We start from the raw sequence: 15,674 nt of genomic DNA, 5'->3' as shown, positions 1-15,674 counted from the left end.
ACGCGACGCATGCGATGAACGGGTTCTGTACGGAAAGGATGGGATGGGAGAAATACCTGGACGCTGAAGAAGAGCGGCACCAGCAGCAGCAGCAGTAACAGTGTTGAAGAAGAAAGTCCCTTGCGCGCGCTCTTCGCGCATTCACACGTTTCCTCTCTGGCCGCCACATGAGCTGAGATTGCTCCAGGGCTCCTTTCAAGCTTGTGAGGCACTTAAAATAAATAGCCCATTCCCATAATATTTATGATTCATTAAACTGAACCATTCTGAAGTGGAGTTTTCGTCACAGGAGAGTTTAGTCAAATGCAAAAAAAAAACATATATGATTCCGAACCTACTCCACCACTAGTCATGGCTTGCGATCTAATCATTTCTTCCGAAGCATCTCATCATCAGTCAAAGGGAGCAAACAACAACCCAGCTCTAACATTCTAAGCAACCAAAAAAATGCTCATGACGGCACGCGTACCATTTCTTCCGTTCGCCATGGAACGAATGCCGAAATTGCCTGAAGCTCCGGCATGGAACGACACCTATGAGATGAGGAGCAAAATGATTTTTTTTTTCAAAACATAACCTCTGAAGAGCAGAAGAGTAGCCAAGGAGCAGTTGAAGAAGGTTCCCAACCGAAGTAGGCTGTGACTGCGGCGCAGGGAGAAACACCATCAATTCTTTCTCTTCACATCTCTTCTATATGAGCGTTGAAATGAAGAGTCTACTTTTGGATCCCCATGCATAGATTTGCTCGCATCCACATACAGGCATCCCCCAAATACCGTCCACCAGCCGCCATTTCTCGTCTGATTTTTAACCAATTGAGCTGAGGGCAGCCGAGAAATAGCGTTGGGGGAATGGCACCACCCATCGCGCTATTCGGGGGATTCCTGTACATGTGAATTCGAAAAACCTATACCTCCACATCATGGCCAAGTTCATTGCTGCCGCGGTGCGGTGCGTTGCGTTCCGTCCAGTTCCCTGATGATCTTCATAGGTGGAGATTTTGGAGGAACGTACCGCGACAAAAGCGACGATAGCAGTTTAAAGAGAAAAGCCACAAACGGGAGAAGGAGAATCAATGGAAGAATAAATCAACTTCAGTGTAATGTTGTAGGTGCCTACGTTTGCTAATAGGTTTCTTCGGTTAACAGCATTCGCGAGTCGGGGTGAACACCCCGCCGAAAGGGTGGTATGCAATATGGTTGCAAAATAAAGTTATCGCTGCACAGTGATTTAAAAGTTTGTTTTCACGCTATTAATTAATATCACAAAGGAAAATGTGGTTTTAGAGGTATGACGTCTTGAGCATGGAGTGCGCCATCTTTTCAAAATATGATTTATGTTATTAATCCCCCTTAAAGCGAGATGCAACATATATTTTGACGTAGGACTACGTCTTTGTGCACTATACTGGGGTGCAAATCAAAAAATGGTGTATTGAAATAGTGTTAGGTTTCAAACGGCTATAGCTTGATGGATTTAAAATTTTGTCACAATCGTTTGATTCAAAATTGATGTAAGAATTGTTTGGTTTAAATATTATAGTAATTTATCATTAGTAAACTATTTAAAATTGATCCAACTTTGTGGCAGCAATCAACCGATCACGTGTTTACTTGCTATTACAATCGAGAAAACAGAGAGAGACGAACAGGTTGATTGAATATGCTTGAAAAAGGAAAATTTTATGTCTTTTATGTTTATAAGTACACTAGTCCACGGCCAATGAGATTAATTCAAAATTGAGTCGAATGTGGCTCAAAATTTGCAAAAAAAAAGATTACTAAGTGAATGATTGAATTTTTCCTCGATTTTTTAGGAAAAATTCTTGAATACCGTAGAACCCCGTTGAATAGCTAAAATTGCATTTAAACGGCGTTACCTTGAATTTGATTACCGGGTATCCCTACTGTTCAATGGCGCTACGGAATGTAATTTAATTGACCACTTTGTCAAGCAGTTTTGGCGTGACTTTCTACCAGCGATTTCACAAAACTGGTCCAAATAATTTCTATTTTTTTGTGAAACGCACAAATGTTGGCTACTTTTCTCGAGGTTCTAAAAGAAAAAATCTCAAAATAATGTTTTATTTCAAAGTTCGAGTGGTAGTAAACGTCATTTTAAGTGCTCGAATAAAGTGGTTAATTGTGATATGAATTCGACTCAGGTATTGAGTTGCTTTTATCCGTCGTGTAGACTGGGTAGATTTTTTCTCGATTTTCGTCATATTCGAGCAGATTTTAGAGGGAAATTTGACTCACTCAATGACAGGGATGGAAAATCATTTACATTCATGTCGAGCATTCATTTACATTCATTTGCCTCTAAATTTTTTCATTAACAGAATACCGTAAAATGATGTATGAAGCTTTTGTAGCTTTTGATATTAACTACAACTTATGTTAATAACTAAAATCTGAGAGGGGCGACCCCGGCGTAGTGGTTAACATCCATACCTCTCACGCCAAAGTCACGAGTTCAAATCTCACCCCCGGACAAGTCACGAATGACCCAAGAGTGTTAAAGTGACTATAATAATAAAAAAAAAAAAAAAAAAAAAAACTAAAATCTGAATCTCTTATCCATGATGAAATAGAGCTGGCAGAACATGTTATTGTTTTTCAGTGAATGCAATTTACATTCACTGAAAAACAATGGTGGGTGCTTATCGCTCTGATTCATCATGCATAAGAGATACAGATTTGAATTGTTTACAAAAGATGTCAAACACTATTTTACGGAATTCTGTTGATGAAAAAAGTTAGAGGCAAATGAATGTAAATGAATGCACGAAATGAATGTAAATGATTTTCCATCCCTGCTCAGTGAGTAATTCTGCAGTCGTGGGATCCCATGAATTCTACAATCTTTGTTAAGTCTGACATCAATGATTTGTTATTTATTTATTTTTATTTATTTATTTATTTAGATGGATGTCCACATCAACAGACCATTTCGGTCCAAATGATGTTTTACTTAAGACTAATATTCATGAGTTAAGAGGTAAAAAAATAAAACCAACTAAACACTCACTGGACACTAATAATAATAATAACAAAAGAAGATCTTAGAGTTTTCCTCAATTGTTCGTCGCTTCAGAAAAGACCTCAGTAATTCGGCACCATAGCGTAAGGCGAGGGATATCGTAGTCGAATACCGAAGCGACTTTATCGAAGGTCCTTTGAATGCCATCGATAGCGGTATGCATCCCATAATATTTCCGGCGTAGAGGTAAGCGCAGCATATGATTGCTCCGTAGGGCTCTGGGCGGGATATTTATGGCGATATCCTGCAGAACGGCGGGGCAATCGATTCTGTTCTGAAGAATGTCTACTACGAACAAGGACACTCTTTTATTTATTTATTTATTTCGTCAACCAACGTAGACTAGTACAACTAATACAGTTTTGTTTTCTTAAATATATATTTATATAAAAAAGTAGTGTCAGCTTTCTTGTCTTTTCTTTTATGAGTTGTTATTTCTTATGGAATAAAAATATTGCTTTAGTTTATGCCGAGACATTGTAAAGTCAATGGTTTCGCAGTGTTTATTGTAAGAGGCCATCATGCGGTGTAATGGCCCATATTTTGCATAATTTGTGCGATGATGTTTTATGGCAAATAAATTTCGATTTCGGAGTTGCCGAGTGGGTGCATGGAAATTTAATTTTGATAAAAGTTCTGTTGAGTCGATTCGCTGCGAAACGATATCATTTACAAATGAAACCATTGCATATTCACTACGCTCTTTTAATGTTTGTATGTTTATAAGCATGCAGCGTGCTTCATATGATGGAAGAGGAAATGAAGTCCAACCTAATTTACGAAGAGTGTATAATAGAAATTGTTTTTGTACTGATTCTAATCTTTCTTCGTGCGTGATTGAAAATGGAGACCATACAATGCTGCAATATTCCAGTATTGACCTCACATAGGCAATATATAGTGTTTTAATTGTGTAAGGTCCTGAAAGTTATAGCAAAAGCACTTGATAAAGCCTAGCATGTTATTTGCCCTGTGAATAATTGTATTGTAATGGTCTATGAAAGTTAGCTTAGAGTCTAAGATAATTCCTAAATCCCTAACTCTTTCACATTTGTCTACAGTTTGATTTCCTAATGCAATTGAAATGTTTGAAGTTGTTCTTTTTCTACTAAATGATATTAAGTTACATTTTTTTACATTCAATTCTAGTAGACTTTTTTTGCACCATATGTAGAATATGTGTATTTCATTCCGGAATATATTGATGTCTTCTTCATTTCTTATTTCCAAAAAGAGCTTCATGTCGTCGGCATAAATAACCAATTTAAGTTTTTTGAGAATGTAAGATATGTCGTTTACGTATAGAATAAAAAGGAGAGGTCCCAAATGAGAGCCTTGGGGGACGCCTGAAGTGACTTTAATTGGGCTCGATTTCTTTCCGTTGAATTTAATTATTTGTTGGCGGTTAGTTAAATATGATTCAAGCCATTTCAGGAGCCCTGACTTAATTCCAATTTTTGCAGTTTAAAGAGTAACATTGGTATGTCAATGCGGTCAAATGCCTTGCTAAAGTCTGTATAGAGAGCTTCTACGTGGCTTCCATTATCCATTACATTCAATGAATAGTCTATAAATTCAAGTAAGTGAAAAAGCCGTGTTGCATGTCAGTAATTCTATTTTTGATTTGGAGAAATAATTTTTCGTTGATAATTGACTCGAAAAGCTGCAAGAGATAATGGTTATACCACGATAATTACGCACGTCAGATTTTCGACCAGATTTAAAGATAGGTACTAGAAATGAGCTTTTCCAAATTTTAGGGAAGGTTCCGGATTCCAGGGACATATTAAAAAGCCAAAACAATGGAGCAGTGAGTTCCATTGCTAGACATTTAATAAATACTGGAGGAATTCCGTCAGGTCCAGGACCTTTTGAGGCATCTAAATTTTTTAAAGCCTGCAAAATGTCCTGCACTTGAAGTTGATTGAGGCCAATGTTCCTTGAAAATTCTGGATAAAATGCAAAATAATCGCGGTCACGATCTTCTTAAGAAAATGTCGTATAAATTTCTTGAAAAAAAATTGCGAATAGATTACAGTTTTTTTTTCCGAACTATCACCGACATTTTCGTCTAGATGCATTATTGAAGGAAAATTGTCAGATTTTAATTTCGTTTTTACGTAATTAAAGAAGTTCTTCGGACAGGACTTTATTTCACGTTCAGTTTTTGCATTATATTCTTCAAATGCAGTACTGATAGCTAAATTCAGTTGATCGCATTGATCCAAATAAATTAATAAATTAATAAATTATTACTACTATTGTGTTTTTTATAAATTTTATGTGCTTTTTGCTTCCGATTTTTCAAGTTTTTTATTTGTCTGTTAAACCAGACTGGATTTTGTGTGTTTCTGTTACGTCTTTTTTTCTTCAAAGGTATTTCTTCCGAAATTATTTCTGTTAAAATTTTGTAGAACACGTCTATACCAATTTCGGCATTTCCTACATTCCTTAAAATTAATTGCCAATTGACACTGTTTAATTTAAATTTTATTTTTTTCGTAGTCTGCTAATTTGTATTCAAAGACTTCTTCGTATTCGCAGTCGTTGGGTCTTTGGTTTTCATGCATAAATAAAGAATATTCGATTGCTGTGTGAAACGCTTCATTTTTCCACAGTGGATTTAGTGATTCGGTCACACAGAAATCTTCATAAATATTCGTTAGTAAAAAGTCCAAATAGCAATTTTGTTGGTTTTTGATGTGGTTAATTTGGTTCAGTCCTAAATTAGCAGTTTTGTCAAAAATGAACTGCAATGTTTCATTATCCCCAACGACTGGGAGTAAGATACATTCATTTTCAGAGTCCAGAATGAAGTCAGCATGGCGTTGATTAAAGTCTCCATAGATGTGAACTTTAACCTCAGGAGGAAGGTCAGATAGAATTTGTTCAGCACTTTGGAAGAAGGCTTCATAAGTGCTTTTATGAGCATGGTCTGGTGGAAAATACACTGAGGTGAACACGTGCGTTTCACCGGCTATGTGTGATTTCACCCAAATATGCTCAAATTCTGTAAATTTTTGTGTAAAGATAATTTCTGAGTTAAAATTGGCCGAAAGAGCTATAAGAACTCCACCACCTGACTTCTTCTGTGTTGCATGAAAATTTCTGTCGTCTCTGAATACATTAAAGGCATTTCCAAAGATTTCTTCACTTTTTACGCTTTCGTCCCAGCTTGTTTCAGTTGCCAGAATGACCGAAAAGGATGAGCATAATAAATGTTGATAAATTTCCTTCATTTTAGCTTGGCTTTTTCTGCGATTGAAAATTTGACAATAAATCAAAATTTCAGTCGCATTCTGTCTGTGTGAAGAAATTGTTGGAAATACGTCGGTTGATAAAGTATGGTCATTGTTATTATTAGTTACCTCAGTCTCATGCCGAGCATCGTTATATAGAAATAATGAGTCTTCCTCAAGGTGCGTCAGCGGCGTTGAAAATTTACAGGATTGTAAAATTTGAGGGCGGCCTCCCTAGTAGATTGTAGCCGTTGCGTGCGTTCACTGGACAGGAATGTACGGTAGGATTGCAGGTCTGCCAAGGCGTCGTTTCGAGTAATTCCAAGTTCTTCATGGACGTCCAGGAAAATTTCGTGCAGGAGATTTCTGTCTTTTGGTAGTCCTTCAGCTGCTAGCATTAGAATAGCACTGGTCTTGGTGATTCCGCGAATACATGTTGATGATGGCTGGTCATGCAGGAAGGAGAGGTAGGTCCGAACAATGTCCATAATTTTCGGGTCCCTTAGACGCACCTTCAGGAAGCGTTGGTCGCCAGTTACGGACTGTTCAGTAAGTCTCACTATTGGCGGACGCATGGGGTCCAGAAGAGGAGGGTGTTCTCGCTCAGTTGGTTTTTCAATTCGATAAGGGTTAATAGTTTCCCCTTTTTCGAAATTAATGAAATTTAGTCCGCTTTCTTTGGGTGGCCGAGAAAATTGTATTCGTGCAGCAGCCAAAAGTTCTTTATCCAAAGGTAATGCAGTGCTGTTGTAGAGATGGCTGCTTCGGGTCCTGTTGTTGCTGTTGTTGTTGTTATTGTTGTTGTTGTTGCTGTTGTTGTTGCTGTTGTTGTTGTTGTTGTTGTTGTTATTGTTGCAATTGCCAATAGTGTAGTTGTTACTGCCGCTGTTTTTGTTGGTATTGTTGTGGGGGTTGTTACCTGGTTTCTTTTCTCGTTTTTTGCGCCTAAGTCTGGCTTTTTCCTCGTTTTTTTCCTGGAGACGGCGGGAATGTTGCTTGGCGTCATATTCTGTCCAGTCACGCTTCCATACTTTTTTATTTCCCAAGATTCGCCAGCTGGGGGCTGGTTCGTCAATTGTGTAATTCTTGAAAATGATGACGGCTGGTGTTGAAAGAGATTTTGCCATTTCTTCTATGTGAGATTTTATTTCACATGCTAGAGTACTTTGGGAGTCCGCTAACTCATTCTTGAGTGTGGAAATTATTGCAGGTAGTTGGTTAATTGAGTGCGTTGTTGTTGTTGTTATTGCCGCTACTGCTGCTGTTGCCGCTGATTTGGCTGCCGCTTTTACAGCTGTACAGGTGTCCGCCGAAGGTGTGTCCAGAATTGATGAAATTGCATTTTTCATTTCAACAGCAATAAGTTTGTTGCTGCTGGTGACGGTCAACATGCTACGCTTAATATTGTCAAGCATTTCTTCAATGTGTTCAAGCACTGCGTCATGCGTCGCACTGAGGTTTTTGAAGTTAGTAAGCAATTTGTGATTTGCTTCCAAAGTATTGCCAATGTTTTCTTTGATTCCATTCAATGTTGTAGACAGTTCCTTCAGATTAAGTTCATTTATGAACTTATCCTGGCAGTCTTGGCACAAAGGCAGCATGAAGGTCCGAAGAATGTCTTCATGATTTCGCTGTGCACCAACACAACCTGCGTGAAAGGTCCGGTTGCAGGTGCCATGGCAGCGCCATAGAAAGCGATTGTCTTTTTGCACGCAATTCACTATTCCGCACTTCATTGCACTCGCGTCGGATGATAAAAAAAAAACGTTTAAAATAAACACGGAGTTCGCGCGGGTCAGTTTTTAAAATATGATAAAAAATTGTTTAGATATTTAAAAGTATATACAAGAGCGCTGCTAAAGCGCGTCCGAACGCAAAGGTGGTTCGTTATGGAATCATGGGTTCAATGGCTCTGGATACGTTTCGTCTAGGCCGCAGGATCTCCAGATTGATTAGCTGGCAGCGGCTCTCGTAACTGGGCAGATGATAAGGATCACGCCAAGGTAGCCTAAGCAAGGCAAATCTTACGAACCTTCGTTGTACAGATTCGATCCTTTCCGAGCCATTGGGGTATACTGGATTCCACACTGCAGACCTGAACTCTAGAATTGGGCGCACTAAAGAGCAGTACAGCTATTTTAAACAGTATACGTCGGTGAAGTTCTTAGCTATGCGTATGATGAAGCCCATTGTTCTTGATGCTTTATCAACGATGTACGATACGTATCCAGTAAGTTGGGTATCCAGTATAACTTCAAGATCGTTAACATGACTGACGCGTTCGATTTCCGCTTCCGAGAGGGTATATTTGTAATTACACTGATGTCTTTTTTTACAACGTTTTTTTTTTTACGCGGTTTTTTTTTTACACGGTTTTTTTTAACGGTTTTTCGCGATTTACACGGTACGTTTTTACCGATTTCTCGACAACGATACAACCTATCGACTTGATTCCAATCACAATATCCGTTTCAAGCTATAGGTAATCGAATGGCATACTTAGAAAAAATTACAATTTTTGGTGTAAATACAGATTTTTTTTTAAATATATCTATATGGACCATAGCATGCTATAATTACAAATGGCATCAAAATCCGATTTTTTAAAAACATTTAAACATGTGAAAAATCAAAATCTCGTAGGATTTTTTTTACACGGTACGTATCTCCAGTGTAAAAAAGACCTGAGTGTAATTGGTTTCTTTTTCAGTTAGCACTATCCGGTAAAGCAGTTTAGTTGATTTTGCAAGAAAAGAGCATCGGCAGTTGAGCGGATCCGATAAAAAATCTTTAGATCATCGGCAAACGATAGGTGAGGCCCTTTCAGCACTAGGTTCACGTCGTTGAAGTACAACAAAAATAACTGCGGGCCGAGGTGACTACCTTGTGGAATTCCTGACGTAGCCTTGAAAACGTCCGATTGGCAGTCACCGATAGTGACATTCATTCAGTGGTCGTTTAGATAGGAGTTGAACCAGCCCAGAAGTGAGCCATTAACTCCTAGTCTATGTAGCTTTGCAATAGTGATACCATGGTTAATCTTGTCGAATGCTGCCGATAGATCAAAAATATCTCCAAATGACAAAATGACAAGCGATCAACGAACCGAGTGATAACGCTATGTCAGAAGTGGATATAATCTTCCTGCTTCTTTTTCATGACAAGCAGCCCGTGCGACAAAGCTCACTCGGGACGGTAGAAGAAAACGAGCAAATTATTGGCAAGCTGCTTCAGGAAGTAGAGCCGAAGATGATACACGTGTGCAATGGGAATTTTTTGTTGTTATGTCTTTTCTCGATTCAGATCAGGCTATGTCCTCATCCGTGTATATTACAACAAAGCAGGCATTATCCTTCTACAACTCGGATCGGGCTATGTTACAGAGCGAGTTTGTCATGGTAGTCGTAGCAATCATTTTGTCTGTATCGTTGGTTGCTTCGTGTGTTTGGATTCGCTGTCCACTAGATAACGACAGCTGGAACAAATGACGAAGTGGTGACAGCAAGCATTCGATATGGTTCTTCAGACATAATACCAGGTTCCTTGCGCTGCTCGTTAACGTACTTCCAAAATGACTTTGGTTTATACTTGAGTTTGCGTTGGATACTACGTTGAAAGCGTGAATAGCAACGTTTACTGATTTGTTTGAACTTTTTATTGAGTCTCACGTAGTGGTTCCTGAGTGAGAGAGTGCGGTGCTTCGTGTACTTCCTCAGGGCAGCACGCTTCACTGTTTTCAGTCACCGTAGCTCTGTGGATTGCCACGGAGGGTGTGTTCCAGTTTGGTTCACTTTTTTCGGTAGCTGCTTCGACATCGTTTCTATCGAGAATATTGACCCAATCAAGCTCGGAGAGAAAATCTTCAATATTGTGGTGACCTGCGTTCCGATAATCATTGTAGACTGGGATCGGGGAAATAGCAATGGTGCACGATCGTCTCTCTTCCAGTGAAATAACAAGAGGGCCATGATGCGGGAGGTTTTTCACTAGTGGGGCAGGTGCAACAGAAATAGTCGGAGCAACATCCTGGGCACTACCGAAGTAGAGGTCAGCAGAGGTTATAATATTGATGAATCGAGAAATCTTTAGTCCTAGATTTTTCTTAGTCATGATTTGTTAAGCTTGAGAACTAAAAATATACCAAAACCATCAAAATTCTCGAAACCATGAAACTATGCAAATTATAAACGTCCCACAATCTTGAAGAATGTTCAAAGTCCGGAACATTTACAAACGAAAAATTCAATATTATTAAAGCTCGGAATTCAAACCCTTTCATATTTTCCAGAACCATTTTTGCAAAAATCTTAGTTCAGTATGAAACCTTAATAATTATCAAAATGCCACTACATGAGAAAAATTATATTGATTGTGATACATATTGTAAAATTCTGATCCTTGTATAGAAGTTTTCAACATTGGACCAATAAACTAAATATTAATAAGTGCTCATTGAATGAGAATGCTTAAAATCCATATTCCAGGGCACTTATTAAAAAACAAAACTCTATTGAAATTCTGATATGATTTTAAAAAGATTTTTAAGAAAATTCAATAGAAATCCTGAAGGGTTCTACGCGAATTAATGTGAAATATCAGCAACAGATCAATTTTTCTGAATTCTATTCATGAAAAATTCATGCTACTTGGAAGCCAAAAACATTACCTAAAATTTTGAAATATAGGGGAAATGGCTCTAATTTTAGTCTATTTATCTATATATTGGGCCCATCGATAAAAAAACTCCTGTTCTTCAATTTTTCTTAGAATAATGCGTTATCTGGACTATGCAAATGTATATTTTTGGCTGCTAGTAAAATTTTATTTCGAAAGATGCTTTCATCCGAAATTTATGTGTGGGCCCAATATTAAAGATACTTAGGCGGACATTAAGGACGCTAACCCTACTAACGTTGAGGATAAAATTGCTGTATTCATTAACATATTCATGCTGACCAGTGATCCCGGTAACCGGGAATCTGAAATCACCGGGGGAAAAAACGGGAATAGAATTTAGATGACAATGTACCCTCTCACCAGAAAAATAGTGATCTTGGAAAAATGAGTGGATTGAACTGGACTGGATTTTCAAGATACAGCTACTCTGAAAACTGTTAAAAGAACCAAAGGCACAAATTCCAAGGAAGTTTTGGAAAGAACTATAAGAGAGTTTTGACTAGAACTCCAAGTAAATTATACGAAGAGTTCCATGGTAATTGTGTGAAGAGTTCGAGGTGAATTTAAAAAAAGTTCAGAGTTGAATTTATTGGTCGTTCTGATGAAAACTCCATAACGATCGTTAAAAAGATTCCCGATCCATATCTAATAAATATTCCACTTATGAGAAGAATTTCCGAGGATATTGAATTCTGAGAAACGTTCCACAAGAATTCTAGGAAAAATTCCAGTACATGAAAAAATCATGGAAAACGATAGAAATACATCTATAATTTTGCTTGTCATTGTGAATTCTAAAGAGAGTTCCAAGGCAATTATGAGAAGAATACCTAAGCGAATAGAATTTCGAGGGTACAATCTCAAAGACATTCTGAGAAGATTAACTAGGAAAATCTGAAAATAATTTCAAGGACAATTTGAGAAGAATATGGATACTTCGGAGCATAATTTCAAGACTTTTCCGAGGTAAAGCGATTTTTAAATGGAATTGTGAAAGGATGTTTCAGTCAATTATTAGGATAAATTCCATGATTGTTGATAAAAGTGTTCTGCATACAAAATATCAAGGGAAATCCAGAGAAATTCTCAAATCTATTTAAGTGCAATTGTGAAAGGAACTTACAAGGAGGGAAATAATTTTAAATATAATTCAATATTCCAAAGAAAACTTGTAAAAAATTCTTTTAAAATTTGCAAGGTAGTTAAAGCAAAATGTGCTGTCTTTGTAATGATTAATTCAACTCAGTGATTCCTCAATTGTATTTGGTTTTATACTTAATATAAATGTATTTCTACAAAACCGGAAAATAGCTAATTGGGATTTGCTGGTCACTATGCAAATATCAAAAATACTTATGCAGAAAGAAATTTCCACTTTTGTTATGTGACTCATTTGATCTAGTGACCCCTTCGGCCTAATCACATTCTTCCAAATAGCACTCAACATAATAGCATTCAGCCTGTAGAAATATGGCGTAATCTTCAATCTGCAAAAAAAATAATTACCCTAAACCTGGCTACGTCCTTGCATTTACTGCATACCACCCTAGTCTCAGAGGGAGCAAAAACACACCTCCGGGCATCCAAACAATGAATCTTCTTCATCTAATGGGGCTCGATTATTCGAGCATTCTTCACGCTATCTTAGAAATGGAACCAGCAGAAGCATAATGCCCGGTTTACACTTGTGCTGATTCACTAGTGCTGCTGAACCAGTCACTTACAATAATGGTTATCAGCGTGAAGTAAACAGTTAATATTGGCACAACAATTTCTGGCACAAACTTGGCCGGGTTACACCAATTTTGGACAATCAGCATTATGAACCAGCACTAGTGAAAACCGGTCAACAAAGAAAGACACTCCCGAAGACCTCCTCACACCACGTATTTAAAGCATGTATGGCATCGGAACGGAAGAGGTGCACAACAGAAACACACAGAAGAAAGGCAAGAGAAAAAGCATTCAAACGCAGAAAAAAACAAAACACGGTTAGTCGATCTCTTTGGTAGCATTATTATCTACACGAGCACCAATTTAACATTCGTTCGGACCAGGGATGCCAGATTTGAAGACATGTTTTACCCGCAGATATTTTTTACCACATTCCATGTTTTGTGAAGATGATTGACGACATGTTGAAATTGAAGAAAACTTCCAAAGGCTTTTTTAATTATAAGCATACATGTGAAGATTTGTGTTATAGAAATGAAGATTTCGGTTGAAAAAATATGATGATGATGATGGTCCCACCTCTTACCCCTACAAATGTTTGAGCTGGGAGATTATCTTAAAGATAATTATATATGACATTTTAACCTGGTTTGCAAACAAAATTGAACTGGTTACAGTTATAGATATAAATTTCCTCTAGAGTTTACAGTTGCTTCACAGCGATATAAATGTGGAAAAGCTCAGGCGTTCGCCGTTTTGTCCACCTAAAATATTCATAAGTATTACAAGCAATCAATGAACAATTAAAAAATCATCCTATTACACTAGCAACCCCGCAATCTGATGCTATCATAATTTTCAGCAATGTCAGGAATGCTCACGAACCCCGGACATATTCCAGAAAACTTACTACTAACTCAAGTATCTTCCAAATAATATTCAAAGTTGCATTTTTTATCAAATGTTAAAATCAGATCTCTATATCTGTAATACGCGTGCGAGGCTCAAGCATTTGTAGAAAACTTTTTTAACTACTACTATTAAATCAAATATTGCCAATTCAGAGAAAAATTAGCATCTGGCGTCAGATTATCAGCTATAATAGCATGCTGTGACTGTCAGTTACTTCGAATTATTTTCCCTGAAACGGCAATATCAAAAATCCATCATCACCATTCAATTTACTTTGATGCATTTTCGAAAAATTCAAAAGCAGTTTTTTTCGACGCATTATTTCAAATTGCTAAAAGCTTGCGTCATTTTGTGTAGAATAGCAAAAGAAATCGAATAGTGCGAGCATTTTGCAATCTGAACTAATGCGTCGAAAAAAACTGCTCTTCAATTTTTCGAAAAGCATAAAAGTAAATTGACCCTTAAGCCATTTTGAAAGAATATCTGGGAGGGATAAAGATTGAATTTTTGAACAGTTGAAGATCTTAAGAATAATACTTGATGTTCATAGGTCTTGAAAAATATCCAGACGGCTTTATTGAATACATCGATCAGCTGGAGATCTTTTGAATACTTCTCGATCAAACTGCAGTCTAGGGTGAATAGTTGTCGACGTCATTTGAATTTTTGAACCCTTGAAGAACTTCAGAATAAAAGTCATCAACCCGAAGTTGTTACTGACAATTCAGAAGGGCTAGTCTAAAGGTTCCCCTGACCTCTGGTCTAGCCACGGAGGTCGTCTGGGGTGGGCTACATTCGCCTCTTTTTAATGGCTAGCTCGAGCTTGAGGCCTCTCTTTTTTCAGGGGAATCGCTATTCAAATGTCCAATCTTTCATTGATTAAACTACACTAGACACAAATTAACTTTAACTCCTTTTATTTGCTAACTTACACTTACAGTGGTTACCGTCGTCTGCTTGGGTTCACCCAGGGAACCAGCGTGATTGGTCGTGGTTCGGGCTACGGCCAGGGTTGCCGTCGGGCGTAGCTCGCATAGGGAACCAGCGCGAGATGTCGTGATGGTCTAATTAACCTCAAAACTCGAGGACTGGCTTGGATGGCCGAGGTTTGGTCCACCGCTGATAACGCTGGAAGCTCCACACTGGAAGCTAGCGTAGATCGTCGTAGGCCAAATTGGCGAATTGACCCAAGACCGGAGTCTCAACCTCAGGATACACTCGGTACAGACTAACCCGTTCGCTCCGTAGATATCTGGGGAAAAATGGCACGATGGTCTTCTCACTTCCGTGTGCATGCAACTTTATGTTACTATCTAGAAGTTTATATTAACTTTCATATTCAATTTTAGACACATACAAATAACAATCAGGCATATAACAATTAATCATTGAAGTTTTAATACGAGTAAGTTTTTATTAGGCAAGCAAGTTGGGAAATTAGGTCGCAACGGTAACAAAGTCTTGAAAAAATCTCGGTAGAAATATTCATTATTGAAATCTTCAATCACCTGGAAACCTTTAAATAGTCCCTGATCAACCGGCCATCCTGGCTGAATATCTGAGGGGCGCCATTTGAATATTAAAACATTTGAAGATCGCCAGATCATTATCTTAATCAACCTGAAGACTGGAGAAATTAACCAGAAACAAATAATTCATCAGATCAATTATCAATCTTGGGAGAATATATAAGAAACGTCATATACATTTTTTGAACATTTGAAGATCTTCACTCTTTAGAACTTAAAGTCTTGAAAAAATATACATAAGGTTAACCCTTTATTACACAAATGTTCATGTAAAGTTCCATAACCATTTCTGTTAAAGTTTAGCAGTTTTCACCATGTTTGGTAAGGTCAAGCAATGGTTTGCGTTCTATGAACATCCCCACACTTATATAAAGTTCCCGCTTCTACGAAGTATTCCCAAATGTCTACAAAGTTTCTGAAGCTCAACGTCAATGAGCTTCCCGAATTTCTAAAGAAGTTTTATGAAGTTCTACAAAGTAATCTGAACTTCTACAAAATTCCATGTCCTTCGACGAAGTTCACGGAACTTCTACATAATTCACTGAGCTTCTACAAAGTTCGCTGAAGTTCTACAAAATTAGCTGCACTTCAAGAAAGTTTC

The 15,674-nt window shown here is 37.7% G+C and overlaps 1 protein-coding gene across 1 annotated transcript in view; it reads right to left on the bottom strand.

Annotated features, from left to right (window-relative positions):
* The window catches only part of Eip78C (Ecdysone-induced protein 78C), a 111,354-nt gene that overhangs the window by 72,795 nt on the left and 22,885 nt on the right, over window positions 1-15,674 (bottom strand). The gene's annotated exons all lie outside the window — the stretch shown is intronic.

This window comes from Ochlerotatus camptorhynchus, unplaced genomic scaffold, assembly GCF_037179485.1.
Source record: "Ochlerotatus camptorhynchus isolate MF236.1 unplaced genomic scaffold, CSIRO-AGI_Acam_v1.1 ptg000434l, whole genome shotgun sequence".
NCBI lineage: Eukaryota > Metazoa > Arthropoda > Insecta > Diptera > Culicidae > Ochlerotatus > Ochlerotatus camptorhynchus.
Note: the sequence above shows the minus strand (reverse complement) of the source record. Positions and strands in the feature narration are given on the sequence as shown.